Source organism: Solanum stenotomum, chromosome 1, assembly GCF_019186545.1.
Source record: "Solanum stenotomum isolate F172 chromosome 1, ASM1918654v1, whole genome shotgun sequence".
Classification (NCBI taxonomy): domain Eukaryota; kingdom Viridiplantae; phylum Streptophyta; class Magnoliopsida; order Solanales; family Solanaceae; genus Solanum; species Solanum stenotomum.
In genome coordinates, this window is record NC_064282.1 from 16745050 (window position 1) to 16763673 (window position 18624).

The following is an 18624-nucleotide window of genomic DNA, read 5'->3' on the forward strand; positions in this document are numbered from 1 at the left end:
TGGTTCGATTAATTTTTGGATTTTTAACTTCTAAATTGTCACCTCAAAATATACTATTATTAAAATATTTATTTCCCAAATATACGTTCTTGAAGAAGCACGTCAATTATTTATCAAGAAATCAAGAATGTTAAGCCTTCTTGTGTATTGTTTGATCTTAAACATTTAATAGAAATATTTTTCATACATTTTGCCATAAGATTATATTTATATTTGAAAAATATTATAAAATATATTTATTTATTAAATTTAACATATTATTAATATATAATTATATTTACATACGTATTAGAATATTCGGTTTGGAATTTTTTTGATTTTTTTTTATAAATTAAAAGGGTCATCCCAATTGTTCGGGATGGTTACAAACTTAAATAAAAATCCGTGATTTTATTAAAAAATGATATAAATCAATTTAGTACGGTTAAATTCAATCGATTTTTCATATTCTTTTGACACCCTACATCAACTATAAACTCAAATGCCTAATTAACACTAGATATAATTAGCTTGTGCAAGCACTGTTTATCCTTATTAGATTTATAAAACTTGTATATAAAACGATAATGGAAAAGAAATAAGAAGAATTTTCTAAATTTGAAAGAGTAGCTAACCTGAAAATTTATGAGATCAAAACTAAGAAAGAGTGTGTGAAACAAGAAAAAAGTTTACTAGAAAAAATAAGAGAAAAGAAAAAGAGCTTTTATATATCCATCTATATATGAGGACTGAGGTGGCTTTAGTCAAAAGAGATAAAGCCACGAAGCTAATGTATTGGCAGTTGAAGGAAAAACCACGTAATATTAAGGGTGAACTTCTTTAGAAGCATAGAACTTAAAATGACAAATATACCCACAATTTGAAATTTAATAACAAAAAACAAACATGTTAAATCACAAACATTAGGGGCATTTTTGTACAAATAAGAAAAGTAGGAAAATATAAATAAATTTCAACCTCTCTGTCCTGCATTTCGGGTAAAATCTTACTGTCTCCGGCTTTCGATCTCTCTGACTCTCAGTACTGGTAAGTAAGCATCTTCTATAATCTCTGATTATTTGCTCTCGAATTTTAGTTATTTGTTGAATAATCAATCAACTTATCATGAATACATCAAATTAGTTTTTTTTGGTATTTTTTTCTTTTTTTATGGATAATCATGTATCTGTCTGCTAGTTTAACCGACTAATTCTCCATTACCATAAGTTGTCCAAATCATCTTGTGTTTTGATACCGCTGGAATTTGAACCTTAACTATGGTGATTTTCAACCCACTTTATTGATTAACTGGCCAGAAATGGTGTGGTAATATCACCGGAAGGTTAATTCCTGATTCTTTTTGAACTGGAGAAATCACGAGTACTTGGGGGATAATGGACTTGCTTCTCTATGATTCTCCACTTAAATATTAGGTTAGGGTTTGAACTCTATTGCATGTGAGAATTAGGGGTGGATATTGGTAAAACGATCACAAGTAACTAATTAGGACATGTTACAAAAGAATTGAATTGGTAATAATTGGTTATACGTCTTTTAACAAAGTCAATCAGGAAACAATTTAAACATTTGGTTTCCACATGTATTAATTGCTAATGGCCTGGATGAACCTTTTTTCCAAACAGAAAAATGTGGATCTTAATCTTGCATTACTCCGATCCCCTGGATGTTCATGCTCCTGTTTTTATGTCTTAAGGTGTTATTAACTCATTGTGCTTGCTCTTATAAGTCTCTTTTATCTACTAAGCTTCATCATTGTATAGAGTATATAGTAGTACTATCTTTGGAAGTTATAACGATGGGACTTTTAGGTGAACTGTGAGTTGAATTGGAAAGAAAAATAAAGTGACCGCTTCTTCCTCAAGCTCAAACATTGAGGAACCTTGGCTAATGCAAGGAGGAAAATCCATATATAAGTTTTCAATAGATTAGATGGTCGGAATATCGAGAAGAGTAATGAAACCTTTGTAGGTGTTAATGGACTAGCTTTATCGATACTAGTGGTGTTTAAGTTCGCTGTCATCCTATCCTTCCATGGTGGAGCCATGTTTATTGAAGGGGGTTCAACTGAATACCATTTTGCCAAAAAATTGTATTGTGTACGTAGGTTAAATATTATTTTATGTGTACATATATACTTGTTGAATCCCCTGCACACAGGAGAACATTTTTTTGAATCCCTCAATGAAAATCTTATCTTGCCTTCACCACTATTGTCTTCAAATCTTGTTCTTTTGTGGCGCTCAATCATGTATCATTATTTTCTCTCTATGATATTGGTTAATGATTAAAAAATTTATGCAGTTGCAGATGTTGAACCACTAGTATTTGGATATTGCCTTTAGCCCTGATTTTAATTTTCAGAGTTGTTGACAAACTTGTTTTGTTAGACCATGAGGAATGCTTCGACATCTGGTGTAGATACAATTAGCAATTTGTCATGTAGTGTACTGGATGCAATTCTAAGGTGCTTGCCTTGGAAAGATGCAGTGAAGACCAGTATCTTGTCAAAAGATTGGAGGTACAAATGTGTAACACGTCAAGAACTTGATTTTAATGATGAGTTTTTCAAGTCTTTCAAACAAGACGAAGAAGCCAAGAGAATTATTTACCAAGTCCTTTTAGTCCATAAAGGACCAATACTGAAGTTTAGACTCCGTAATTTTACGAGTTGTCCTGATATCATTGGATGCACTTCTTGTCGAAGAAAAATGTCCAGGAATTCACCCTTCATGTACGCTTAGTAAACAAATATCATTCACCTCATCATCTTTTTACATTCCAGCAACTAAGGTATTTGGAACTTCAAGATTGCTTGTTCCACCCTCCACTCGGTTTTAAAGGGTTTAAGAAGCTTATTAATCTCGATCTTATGCATGTCACTTTTGATCCATCAATATTAACAAATCTCATCTCTAAAATCCCGTTGCTTGAACGGTTGAGGTTTCGTACCATCACAAACTTTGGCATCCTTGAAATTGATGCTGCTAATCTCAAATTCTTTGAGTTTATTCATCTGAACTCGCCTAATTAACCGTTCCTCAAAAATTCTTTAGTACCCTGTGGGCGATAATGTTGAACCTGCTGTACAGTTGCTACGAGCCCAATCATCCTCATATGGTGTTGTGAAGCTTCAAAGAGTTCGAGTGAACATGTTTACTGGTCTCGAGATGGAAATGGAGTTTATGAAGTTTATATTGGCATCTGCACCTGTACTTGAGGAGGTCTCCATTTGGAATTTTACACGTTACCTTTTTCGTTCGTATAAACAAATGATCGATGAGATGAAAGAATTCGACAGAGCATCACCCAATGCTGAATTCACATTTGAAGAAATCGATATGGAAAGTGGATATGAACATGAAGAAGTCATGGAAGTGCTATGATTTTGCTAACATATTATTGTTTTGTAGCACTTAGTTTGCCTGTTATGCCCTGTCTGTCTAATATTATGTAGTATATATGTTCTTGGCTAAGTTAGTTCTAACTGTTTGAAGAACTATGACTCTACTTGTAATGGTCACTGTATTATTATGTTATTCCCATTATTTTGGCCCCCGTGTTACACAATTATGCATATTTGATCTTTAATTAACTTAAATGTGTAGTTTTTGTCTATAATATTATTGTTTAGTCGTCGAAACTTGAAAAAAATCTGGCTAGTAAGTGAAATATGCGTATAGATAATTTTTTTTTTTTTTGGGTTAAAAAAATTGTTGAAAAGACGACTTTATTATATAATTTTTAATACTAGTTGATTGACTACTACTGAATTTGACTGCGCTTCGCGCGGTTATAAAAAACATGAATGAACTTATAAAATTATCTTTTTTTAAGGCATAATACATAAATATGTCTTTTAACTTGGTCTGGGCTTATATTTATGTCTTCCAACTTTGAATGTGCACAAGTAAACAGTTAAACTTGTATAGAGTTGAATAAATAGACGCACGCATCTTACGTGTCATCCTATAATGTCCTACCTATATTAAGCCACGTAACTTTATACAAGTTAAAGATCTACTTGTGCACATCCAAAATTGAAGGGCATAAATGTGAAATAATATCAAAATAAAGGTATACTTATGTATTATGCCTTTTTAAAAATATAATCAAGAACAAGTCAAATTTCACTTCAGGACAAGACACTTGAAAGAAGATTTTTGTATATAACCTTAAAAATTAAGCTTACATGTACGTTTCATTTTTAAGATAGGTAGCAATATCATCCTCTAAACATTAGAAACCTCAAACGTTTATTTATTCAACACTAATGTGAATATAAGAAGTTTGTTTTTGAGTTCAATTGCCATAATTCATTTGATGTACGGAGAGGATTAAAATTGATTGAAAAACTCAAGTTTGCCTCGTTAGTATAGTCTTTGTTAAACAAAATTCATTGTTTAGGCAATATGTAGTGATTAAAATTAATTAAATGAATTGTTAGAAATGAAATGAAAAATCAATAACTCATCAATTTTACTGTTTCATAAAAATGATCAAGTTAATTGAGTTGGTTCATCATCATCCTCCATCCAACTTACTCTTAGCAATAATCAAAGAACACATACAAGCCAAATATTTCAGTCACTACAGAGCTTTGTTTGGAGAATGTGATATGACTATTTAATGGCCAATATCTTTACAATAAGTTTGTTAATCAACAAAGAACTAAGAGTAGTGTACTTTTATGAGTTATGCCCCATTGGCCGGATATTCTTATATTAAGTTTGTCAATAAACAATTATCGACTGTGCACTCTGAAGAGTTGTGAAACTATGTGTATTTAATGTACATATTACTGTACAAACATACATATATTATGGATGTGTTGCAGTGCAGCCTCGTTGACAACTAAATAGATAAACACTTTGCTGTGATGGACAACATATGTTGGCCTTTTTGGCATCTAAATGACCAAAATTCATGGAATTTAGTCCGACTGAGTTTCAGTCCAGATGGACATTCTCTTGTTTTGTGCCTACACCATATGAATGTCTTGTTTCTGCAAAATAAAACAACAAAATTTATCCAATAAATTTGAAACAACAAAAAACAGTCTATTACAAACTGACTTCCATAGCCAGATTTAATTTTTACGAAACAATTATAATAGCGGCCACAACAAATTGAATTCAAAATACTAAAAGGTCATTTCCTTGTGGTACTACTTGCTAACAGAAACATAGCGCAACATTTGTACCAAAATAAATATTCAAGAACATCCAAAAAGTTTATCATGTACTAAATAATATGTTGTGAATCGAAAACACTCAAATACAATGTTTACTTTCGAAGTTGCACAGGTAAATTAACAAAATGGAAGAATCATTACAAGAGAAGATTTACTACTTCAGGTAAATTCATTTTGCTTTCTTTTTTAAATAAAAATTATGCAAGAGATAAAATAGAGAACTCATAGCAAAAGAAGGTTTTACTACCTTACATAAATCAATTTTTTTGATTTGTTTGTATAAATGAATTCATTAGAATATACGTGTGTCGATTTGATCATTTTATGCCAGCAAGAATTATTATAGACGAATCTAGCAAAACAAGAACGAAATTCTATTTAGGAATTCAATATACCAAAAGATCTAAAGACATCAAAATATCCTCTAACATTCAATTTGTGAACTGTAAAAATGATGTCCACCATGAAGTATCATTTCTCATATTCTAATCTTTTTTATTTACAAATAATGAGTATAGAGAGTACTGAAATGATATGAAAAGTTATGAGGAAAATAAATTTTTGATTCTCTTTTATGACAGTAAAAAATATAGATAAAAGTAAGAAGATAGTAATAAATTGAGTAAAAAGTAAAAGGAGAGAATTTTTTTAAAAGAACTACCATAAAAAGAAAAACACAGAAAAGAAAAAGAAGTTAAAAGTACTTTTTATTTTACTTTATCTGTAGTCACTTCTATCTCTTTCTACTTTTTTAATTTAACATTTGAAATATGAAATTATAAAAATATATATCAATTAAACTTAATATATATAACTACTTAAAAAGTAAATAAGATTATAGTTTATAATATTTTTTGAATTTTTTTAACATAGTACATAGATAACAAAAAAATATATGAAGTCAAGAATAGGAGCAGAAAAAACTAATTATAATATTTATTCAAAGAGATATTTTTGGCAAATTTTATAGATCAAAAGGGAAAAAAAAGGAAATAATAGAAATTTCATGAATAATAATAAATTATGATAATAAGGAAGAGTGATGGATGATATTATTTTTTTAAAAAAAAACTTTAAAAAATAGAAGATAGAAAGAGGAATTTAAGAAAAAAAAAATAAATAGCAATAATATGAGGAGAGAGAGATAAATAAGGTATTTGTTTTTTTTTTAAAAAAAAAACTGATTTTATAGATCAAAAGAAGATAATTTTTGTGAATAATAATAATAAATCATGACAATACGGATATATTTAAGGAGGAGAGATAATAAGATTTTCATTTTAAAAAAACTACTAAAACGGTAAAGAAAAATGAAATTAAGAAAAAATAATAAATTATAGTAATGATAAGGAGATATGAAAGGCAATAAATCGTAATAATGATGAGAAGAGAGATAAATAAGGTAAATATATTTATTATAATATAATAATATAAAGGTGAGTACCATAACTAAGTTAAAAAATATTGTATTAAATCAGATACTATTTTATAACTTTTTTGAGTTTGTGATAATAAGGTGGAGAGATAATAAGATTTTTTATTTTTAAAAAACTATAAAAATGGAAGGTTAAAAAATGAATTTAAGAAAAAATAATGAGTAAATTGTAGTAGTGATAAGGAAAGATGAAAGACAATAAATTGTAGTAATAATGAGAAGAGAAATAAATAAGGTAAATATATTTATCATAATTAATAATATAAAGGTGAGTATCATAACTATGTCTTAAAAAAATATTAAATTAGATACTATTTTATAACTTTTTTTTGAGTTTTTTAACATTAAATATAAATAAAAAAATATTTAAAAACTCAAGAAAAGGAGAAAAAGGAGAACTATGATTCTTGATCAAAGAGATATTTTTTATTCTTTTTTATATATATTTTATAGGTCAAGAGAGAAAAATTAAGAAAAAAAGAGAAATTTAGAGAATAATAATAATAATAAATTAATAGTTATGATAATGAGAAGGAGAGATAAATAAGATTTTATTTAAAAACCTTAGAAATAGAAGGTGGGAAGATGAATTAATTTTTTCTTATAGTAACAATGAGAAGAAATAAAAATATATAACAGGTTGCAGTAATATTACGAAAAAAAATAAATATTTGAGAATTATTTTTTATTCAAATTTTATAAATCAATAGAAAAACGCTTATTAAGGAAAAAGAAAATTTTATGAATAAGAATAATTAATTATGGTAATAAACTGGAGAGATAAATAAAAAAAATATTTTAAAAATTATAAAAATAGAAGGTAGAAAGTGTAATAAATTGTAGTAGCAATGATGAGGAGAGATGAAATTAAGAAAAAATAATAATAAATTGTAGTAATGATAAGAAGATATGAAAGACAATAATCGTAGTAATGATGAGAAGAGAGATAAATAAGGTAAATATATTTATCATAATATAATAATATAAATGTGAGTATCATAACTATGTTAAAAAATATTGTATTAAATAAGACACTATTTTATAATTTTTTTGAGTTTATAATAATAAGGTGGAGAGATAATAAGATTTTTTATTTAAAAAACTATAAAAATGGAAGGTTAAAAAACGAATTTAAGAAAAAATAATGAGTAAATTGTAGTAATAATAAGGAGAGATAAAAGACAATAAAGAGAAGAAAGATAAATAAGGTAAATATATTTATCATAATTTTAATAATAAAAGGGTGAGTATCATAACTATGTCTTAAGTTAGACACTATTTTATAACTTTTTTTGAGTTTTTTAACATGAAATATAAATAAAAAAATATTTTAAAACTCAAGAAAAGGAGAAAAAGGAGAACTATGATTCTTGGTCAAAGAGATATTTTTTATTCTTTTTTATATATATTTTATAGGTCAAGAGAGAAAAATTAATAAAAAAAGAGAAATTTGGAGAATAATAATAATAATAAATTAATAGTTATATAATAAGAATGAGAGATAAATAAGATTTTATTTAGAAAACCTTAGAAATAGAAGGTGGGAAGATGAATTTTTTTTTATAGTAACAATGAGAAGAAATAAAAATATATAACAGGTTGCAATAATATCACGAAAAAAGAAAAATAAAATATTTGAGATTTATTTTTTATTCAAATTTTATAAATCAAAGGAAAAAACTTATTAAGGAAAAAGAAAATTTTGTGAATAAGAATAATTAATTATGATAATACTTGAGAGATAAAAAAAAATTAAGAATTATAAAACTAGAAGGTAGAAAATGTGATAAATTGTAATAGCAATGATGAGGAGAGATAAAAAAAATAATATATTTTAAATATAAGATATTTTAAATATATATTTTTTTAAATTGAGACATCAATCCTCAGTTATAATTTTAAAATAAGGATATCAACATATAATTATTTCTTTCATGTTCATGTCATTGGTGTTTTCATGGATGAGTGCTAGAAGTTAAATTACATCCAGGAATATCATTGAAAATCTTAGGAGTATTTTTAATTAAATTTATAAAAATCTTCTAAATCTCAAGATTTATGTAACGCCATACCATGGTTTAATGTGTGTGGATTAGGTTTTTATACAATGACACCATACTAAGCAATTTATGTCCACCTTTCCCTTAATTTATATATCAAATCACTAACACAAGCAAGTGCGTACCTCATATTTTACCCTCTGGCAGAGACTCTCAAGCTCTCTCGCGATACTCTCTACAGCTTTACCAGAATAAATAAATAAAAAATACAAAATTCAACATTTCTGCCTAGCGTGTTGTCTTTCCGTGCGAGGGTTTCAGTGGGTAGCATTTGTAGTAGTCCTAGCCTTGATCTTGTAGTTCTTGCCTGTGATCCTATAGCCAGTTGTCATTTATTGCGTTTCACCTCGCACAGTATTTTCTTGATTTTATTGTCTCCGTTGTTGATTATGCACTTTTCTCTTATTGGATACTATGTCTTATATAATGTTTCCTCTTCTTTTACTTGGGTTGTAGTACTTGAGCTGAGGGTCCTCCGGAAACAGCCTCTCTACCTCCATGAGGTAGTGGTAAGGTCTACGTACCCCTCCCCAGACCCCACTTAGTGGGATTTCACTGGGTATGTTGTTGTTGTTGTTGTTGTATAAATAATCTCATTATTTAAAAGAATTAAATGGAGATCACAACCAATGAAAAAAATTGTAAAATACACTTATTTTTTAATTTCAAAATATTCACGTTGATCTACATGATCAATGCCAAAACTTATCTGTATATATTCCTCTACACCTTTTTATTTACTATATCTCCATAATAAATTCATACCATATCTTTCATAATAAATAAATAAATAAAAAATAATATGAATCCCCTACTTTCCTCCAATTACTTACAAAAACTTCACACTTACCTTTACACAAACATTTAACAAATCCAAATTAATTCATACAATTAAATAGTAGCATAACGTATAAATGAAAAAAAAATGGTATAAATACCACAAACAAAATAATAAACATCCACACACACCATTTATTTTCATAGTCACCATCGGCTCATAGTGGTTAATTGAGGGTAGTTTTTCAATATTCAATATTATTATATGGAACTTACTATTTATTGCAATACTCTATCCTTAGTTTGACTTTGACAAATACTTATACAGAAGTACTACAATGGATAAAAAATATAAGCTCAAATAATTAGTTCAGAGAATTGTCAAGGTAAAACATTAATGATGATATTCATGACTATATTAAATTGTTCTTCTAAACATTTATTTTTTAATACAGATACAACTGAACAATCAAGAAAATCGGTTAAAGGGATGTATGAAAATATTATGCAAGAGCGAATTGAATATTTCAGAAAGGAACAAGAGCAATTGAAAAAATATATATACAGAGGAGTTTCACAAGATAAAACAAACAAAGAATGGCATGACATTTTTCATGTATTGGTTTCTATATAATAGGGAGCTGAAATAAATTATGATTAGAAAATATATTCTACAAACATCAATCAATAAAGAATGATAGGCCGTTGTTGATGTATTTATATATTTTAGCAATGAAAATAAAGTATTTTTTTAATAGAGTATATATTCTGACTTATTCATTAAGAATGTATTATTCACATTAAATAGATACTACATTTGATAAGTTTCATTATGTATCATCATTTCAAATGAAAGATAATGATATGCTCAAATAATATAATGATATAATTGATCCAAAATAAAAAACATCCTAACACATATCTATTAATCCTCGCGCGAAGCGCAAACGTTGTTCCCTAGTAAATAATATAAGACTATCTAATACCTTTAATCAAACACGGGATAAAATAATCTCACATCTTATTTCATATTATTATATTTTATGCTTCACACCAAACGACTCGTTAAAGTTTATTAAGTTGGTCTGTTTTGGACCAAAGCTAACAGACTAAACTCTTGGGGGAATTTTTGGTGGGCCTTTGATCATGAAAAATAATTACTTTATTTGAAATTTTTAAAATTGAAATTGGAGATGTGTCTAGCCGTAATATATTTTTTAAAAACTTATATATGTGTCAAATGCTATAAAAAAAACAACAACAATTTATGGTTTGGATTTCTTGAATTCAAAGATTTAAAATTCAAATCAAAATTTTTGTACTCATTCTGAACCTTCTTAACTACTTTTTTTATGAAATTATATCAAACTTATTGTTGTTGTTGTTGTAGTTTGAATTGTCTCCATGCTCACCTCTAAAAATAATAATTTTTTATACTATTAGTTAAAAAAAAGTTTGGAAAATGTATTTACCAGCTTTCCGAGCATGACTATAAAAGGAAATAAAAATCTTTAAATTTTATTAAGTAAAAACGCTTTAAATAACGTCCATAATAATTAAAAGGTGAATCGTTGTATTAGTCCATAATAATGTACTTGATTTTGAATTGATATCTCGTTAAGAGTGAATTTTGAATCTCTTAAAAATCACTAAGCCGCCTTTTGATTTTGTGTTCAGCAAATTTTGCATATATATAATATAATTTTTTGTCAATCCCCCCTCTCCCCCCCTCCGACCTAAATTCGCTCCTACTATTGAGGTGTTTATAGTCATCAAAAACAATTACTTTTAAGGATAAAATGAAAAAAATACGTAATTTTATCTTAAATTTATAAAATAATAAATAATTTAAAACAATTACTTTCAAAACTGTGATTGATAATTTGACATAGAAGAAATAATTTATTTTACAATTTTACCTAAAGTTTTTGTTCTACTAGACCTTCGATAATTATATCTACAACAAGAAATATTAACAAAGATAAATAAATAAATATTTACCCTTTGACACATAAATATGTAAAATTAATATACTATTGCTTTTAAATTTTAATTAAAGAAAAGGAATAATCAACCAAATATGGCACTAAAAGAATTAATGCCGAAATGCCTAACCCACCCTCTTGAAATATTAAATGCTTTAAAAAGTCTGGTGTTTTAATCGAATATTCATTATTAAATTTCCAATAGTATATTTTTGGAGAAAACACATAAAAACCCGTTGAATTTAGTCGGATAACTACTTTAACACTTAAACTATACGGATATTTAAATATCCCATAATATCTTTGAAGTGAAATTGGAGTATTTAATGATACTTAAACGTATGTATAGTTTAGGTGCTAAAGTAAGTTATCTGACTAAGTTAGGAGGTTATTTATGTGTTTTATCTATATTTTTGTTCCAAAATACTACCTCCGTCCATTTTTATTTATCATGTTGCGTTTTTCGAAAGTTAAATTAGATTACATTAATTCGATATTTTAAACAAAAAATTTAGATATTCAAAAACTATACGAAAAGTACTATAAATTGCAATTTCTTGCATATCAACATGATGAAAAAATATATCGTAAAATGTTAGTCAAAGTTTTTATAGTTTGACTCTAAAAAAGGAAACCATGACAATTAAAAGTGGACGGATGGATATAATTATGTTAGGTAATTTTACTCTATCACTCTTTGAATATACTCCCTCCGTCCACTTTTATTTGTCATGGTTTCCTTTTTTAAAGTCAAACTTTAAGAATTTTGACTAACATTTTATGATGTATTTTTTCATTGTATTGATATGCAAAAAATTGCAATTTATAGTACTTTTCGTATAGTTTTTGAATATCTAATTATTTTTTTTTAAAATATTGAATTAATGCAATCTAATTTAATTTTGAAAATTAGTCAAATTCACTTTCAAAAAGCGCAACATGACAAATAAAAGTGGACAAAGGAAGTAGTAAATATAATGTTTTGAAATATGTAATAGGAAATGACTATAATTAACGATAAGCGTAAATTAGGAACTAAGTATAAAATTATCCATTAATTTCATAAAATGGACAAGTATTATTAGACATTTATTTTTAGTATATGAACAAGTATTTTAGACGGAGGGAGTAAGTGTTATCTAATTTATTAAACAGTTCTTATCAAATAAATGTAAATATGATTGAAGAAACACATAAATTTTGTCCTAATTTTACGATGATACTAAGAGCATATTTGACATTATTGCTACAAACAACTTATTTTTAGAAGCATTTTTTTTTAAATAGCTTTTTTAAAAAGTGTGTTTGAAAAAAGATTGTGTTTGATTAATTCATTTGAAAGTGTTTGATAAATAGATTGTGTTTGGCTAATCATTTTAAAAAGTGTTTTTGAGAGTAAAATTATGAAAAAAAACAAGTATCAATTCACTTTTAATATTTAGATTGTTTATAAAGAGATCATTATTTTAAATATCTACTATAAAGTCTAGAACTACTATTTCAATTTTATTAAATTAATATGTATATATTTAAATTTTGAATCAATATTATAACTAGATAAAATAAAAAAATAAATTAAATATTAGTATAATATTAACATAATATAATTTAAAACATCAAGCAAAATAAATTTAAAAATTATTCCACAAATTAATATCACTACATATGAAAATTCACCAGAATAAATAAATAAATAAATAAATATAATGAATATATTGGTAAACACGAGAAATAATTTTCTGCTTCTACTTCTGCTTTTTTTAAGAAGTAGAAATTTTTAACTTTTTCCTAACAGCATAAAAATTATTTTTGCTTTCAATTAAAAACAATTTTATATGTTAGCCAAACATCTTAATTTTTTTTTAAATGTGTTTTTCGTCAGAATAAGTGTTTTTGACCTACCAACGGCAAGTCAAACAATGTAACAATATTTTTTTTCAACTAAAGTGACACGGAGAAGGGGTGAGTAATATTTAGAAGAATTTGAAACGTCCGAATTACCAAGGAGGATAATAATAATAATAGCAAGTGGATCACGCATGTAGAATCCTAACATAATTATATTTCTATTGAAGGAGAGAATATGTTAAGATTTGTCTACACAAAATTAAAAAGATTATAATATCATCATCATCCCCTTTTGTTCCTTCTTCAATTGTCATGGGATTGTGTTTAAGCAAAAACTCTGCCTCCAAAAATAACGTAGAGAAGACAAAGAAGAAAAATAATTATGTTTATGGTACTAGAACAACACGGGATAGCACAACTTGTAGTAGTGGAAGTGTGGCTTATATATACGGGCTAGCGGCTACTGGAGGCGGTGGTTGTGGTGGAGGTGATGGTTGTGGAGGAGGTGGTGGTGGTTGCGGTGGAGGTGGAGGTGGTGGTGGTGGTGGTTGCGGTGGTGACAGTGGTTGTGGAGGAGGTGGTGGTGGTTGTGGAGGAGTATGCTAGGACCAATTTAGTCCCAATTTCGACTTCTTTGTAAATATTCATTGCGACAATGTTGGATATAAGAAATAGCACTAGTGGTATATACTCCTCATAGTGCAAATAAGGACCATATCATGCCTGTAACCCTTTTTCTTGGGCATGGATTTTAGTGTCCTTTTTAATTTGTTTAATTCTAATTAATTTTAGTGGTATTTTTCTTAATTATGTCATCTCTTGTAGTGATAATTTTACGTGGAATACATTAATTTCCTTTTTTATCAATGAAGATGTGAATTCTTAACTGTTTGGTTATCTAAATTATAACCTACATGCTATACTAACTAGTAGTATATTGCTTGCGCGCACACAGACAAAAAATATAAATAAATTTATATGATTATTGGCTACTTTATATAAAAGTAAAACCGGTGTTTAAATATTTGAAAGGGAAGAAATCCTATATTTCAAAGTTTTTTCTTTTATCATATAAGTTTAGTTTACCATCTTTTTAAGTTAGTTTTTGATTTAACAATGCAAAAAGTTTCTATGTGTCATATTCCTTGAGATATTACATTACTGCAGTAGTAATTAGTACCATATTTTTTACTAAATAATTAAGATATTCAATTTAATAAAATTTGTTAGTATTTTATTGGACACTGTGAAAGTTCTGAAAACAAAAAATATAAGATGGCGTCGCCCGGACTCGAACCGGAGACCTTCAGTGTGTTAGACTGACGTGATAACCAACTACACCACGACACCTTTGATGACAATGTTGAATGCAAATTATTTAAATATAACCATTAATTGCTAAGATCTCGTGTTCCCTTATATACCACCTAGTTGCAATGTTCCTTTCGTTTGCTGAACAGAAAAGAGGATGCCTGTTAGGGCTTTTTTATGTTTGAAAGATAAATTGGTTGGGTCAATGTTATAGATTAGGTCGAATTCACATATAACTAACATAAAAATCATAGTTATATGTTATAGCTATAGTTTACATAATTGTGCTCCATAACAAATTTTATGTTTGCTATGGAGCTTTTGATTTATATAATTCGTTAGATACATCCAATTTTATATAAATTGTTCAGTTTTGTATAAATTTATTTATACATTGTAATTTGTCTAATAAGATCTGTATTTGTATAATTATAAGTGTATAAGACGAAAATATATGTATTTGTATTTGTATATACACTTTTCTCTCGCTTTATACAAACACAAACGCATTTTATACATTTGTATACCGAAAATGGCTAATCGTATACCGAACCAGATGGCAAAAAAGGGGATGTTTGCTGCGAATTACAAATAAATAAACTATGACTATAACATTTAATTAATAGTTTGCTATTTCATACAATTTTCCCTTAAATTATTGGGGCAGGGAGGGTAATATCTAAATTTGATTAATTTTAAATTGAATAATTCTTTTAATTCTAGTTGTCCATGTGTCCTATGTTAGTCATAAGAGTATATTCAGCCCGAAAGTATAACAGGAAGGGTATATTTAGTTCGAAAGTATAACTTGGAGGTATATTTAAACTATTCCTACAGTATAGGGATATATTTGGCCTTTATCATAATCTAAATGGTAAATTTTATCTTATTTTTTAAAATCGTGTAATTACGTAATTTTCCTAAATACTAGGATACTTCATATTTTTGTAGCCTTTAATATTTGGAGGGCCTTAATTTACTTTAGGGCGCCCCGAAATTGACCATAGTCATAGTCTCGTGAATTGTAACCAATTATGGTAAGAATTAAAATTTAAAATTAAACCCAACCCAACACAAAGTGGGATGATAATAATAGGAAAAATTAGCTAACTAGTCAAAATTTCTAACATAATTATTAAAAACATCTACACTTTAACATAATTATTTAAAATGTCAATATGTCAATATTTTAGCAAATAAAGTGTATCCATCATATTCTCTCATATTTTTTCAATTTAAGTTTTATCTCTCTCATATATAGCAAATTATATGTTTATAATTATCCTCCTAAAATAAATCCTATTTTCACTCCCCTTCAACTACAATTTTCACTCTCCTTCAATCCCACTTTCTCTATTCATTATTTTTATTCCCCTCTCTTCGTCCAGATTCTTTCTTCTTCTTTTTTCAAAATGAAAAAGAATTATATAAAAGATATGTATCAAATTATCATTTGATCGGATAACTTCTTATTGGATTTATAATTATTAAGTTCATATCAATATATATGCATCAGATTATCATTTGATCAGATAAATTCTTTTTGGGTTTATATTTATTAAGTTCATATCAATATTTTTTAGTTTTGATTTGTATATTTTGAGTCTTTTATGTATTTTTGTGTTCCAATATAAAATCGTTTATTTAGTAAATTTTCTTTTGGGTCTGTATTTTTATTAACCTCACTACTATTTAATTTGTGTTAATATTAGTATTGTCAGTTGTATTTTTCATATGTCAATTATATTTTCAGAACATTGCATTTGTTTGAATGAAATTATAAGCGAATTAAATGATATATATCTTTACTTAAATTTGTATGCATACTAATATGTATGTTGTATTCTTTATATTTGAATTGTATTTTTCAGTAATATCGTATTTATTTTAACATATTGTATTGTATTCATGTGCATTCAAATCATTCATTTTGTATGTTATGTTCAAGTTCAATTATCAACTATAATTGTATTCAAAATAAATGTATTTTGTATGTTGTATATCAATTATTTGTACTCATATAGTTTCATTTTAACTTTTGATTAAACAAAAAAATTGTATTCAAAACTGGATTTTACATTTCAAAAATTGTATTCTAAAGTCGTTTCTTAATTGTTCATCAAATTAATTATTCACTTTTATTTATAACTTTTGATGTAAACAAAAGTTGTATTCTAAACTGATTTGTATTTCAAAATTTTCTTCCCAAACAGAAAAATAGAATTTAATTGAATTCACTTCAACAGAAATTGAGTAGTATCAATGGAAATTTAATAATTGATATTGGAGAATTTGATGAAGAAGAGGGATGGGTGCTATGCGTTTATTTTTAAATTTGTAACTTATGAGAATTTTAATTGATATGTTCTTTTTTTAAAAAAATTCTCTCCTCTAAATTTTTCATTTCTGTTATTAAAAATAAGTGTATTCTTTTAATTAAATCAAATAAAAAAAACATAAATCAAATACATAACAAACTAAAATTTTGACATTTTTAATAAATATTGAAAGTGTGGCTAAGGGGTCCTATTAAATGCTAAAATATGACATTTTGAAAAATTTCCCATAATAATATAATCCCAAGATTACTAGATTTTGGACCTTGATTAGCTCTATATAATCTTTGTCATTCTATAAGATTTTTCATAATATCATAAGCCACTTTTTCTACTTGTCTTTTAGATCACAGTACAATTATTCTTCATTGTACGTACCTTATACTATTAATTGTCATGGGATTGTGTTTTAGCAAAAAGTATTGCAGCACAAAAGAGAAGAAAAACGATTATGATCTGTTTAATTTAGGAAGGACTACTCTCGATAGTACTACTTATTACCCTACTACTGCCGGAGGAGGAGGAGAAGGCCACCGTCATCATCACGGAGGCAACTACCACCATCACGGGGGTGGACGTGGAGGTGGCGGTTGGGGAGGTGGAGGTGGCGGTTACGGAGGTGGAGGTGGCGGTCACCACTATCACGGTGGTCATCATCATTGAGGTGTGTGGTGGTTGTGGAGGAAATTAGCATCAAATTAATTTTAATTATTCGTTAGGAAATATAGGACTAGTATTTTTTTCATTCAGGATTATCCATGCCTTCAACTTTTTTTTTTTCTTTACAAGGCATGCATGGGTTTAGTTTGTTTTATTTTTCATCTATACAATTCCAATAAATCTTAATTAGTTGAAGATATATACAGTGTTGTTAATTATAGTGCAAAATTAAAATACTTTCTTCTCTCTATTCCTAATTCCCTGCCATAAGCATCCACATGATCACCTGCAAAGCAATTATCAGTAACAAAACATATTAATGGGAGGACTTAGAAGGAGATAAAATTCAAAATCAATAGATTGATGGCTTTATTGTTTGGATGGTTGTTATGTATTGTTTTATAATATATTGTATTGTGTTTTATTGTATCGTATTGTATTATTTTAATGAATACATTGTTTGAATGGATTGTATCGTTCTTCATCGTTATATAATGTCACACTCCATAATTTGAATGATAAAATTATAAGAAAAGTAGGGTTTTCCGTCGTTACATAATGTCACAAGTCCATAATTTGAATGATAAACTTCAAGAAAAGTAAGATTCTCTGTCGTTACATAATGTCACACGTTTAGAATTTGAATGATAAACCTACAAAAAAAAATTGGGTACGAGATAGAGTTACTATGAAAAGGAATGATAAAAGATGAAATCTGATAATGAAATAATATAAAAACAAAATAAGAAAGAAAATATTAAGGTAACGACGTGATCACACAAAATCAGTCATTACATTAAATGGTCTTTTCATCATTACCTAACGATGAATTTAGATGATACGATGCAATAGAATTTAAGTAACAATTAAAACAAACAGTTGTATTTAAACTAACAATTAAATACAATACAACGAGTAACAACCATCCAAACCAGGTAGACTCTGATTCCTTTCAACTTTTTTTTGTTTAAAATCATTTAGCAGGCCTTCCGTCTGATATGCAAACAGGATGGAAACTATT

General features: G+C 27.3%; 1 non-coding gene and 1 pseudogene across 1 annotated transcript; one reads left to right on the plus strand and one right to left on the minus strand.

Annotated features, from left to right (window-relative positions):
- Positions 1 to 977: 977 nt before the first annotated feature.
- LOC125859919 (F-box/FBD/LRR-repeat protein At1g13570-like) lies at positions 978 to 3383 on the plus strand (annotated as a pseudogene).
- Positions 3384 to 14572: 11189 nt separating this feature from the next.
- TRNAV-AAC (transfer RNA valine (anticodon AAC)) lies at positions 14573 to 14646 on the minus strand. Its single transcript has one exon. It is a non-coding gene; the product is annotated as a tRNA-Val (tRNA).
- Between the last annotated feature and the right edge of the window lie 3978 nt (positions 14647 to 18624).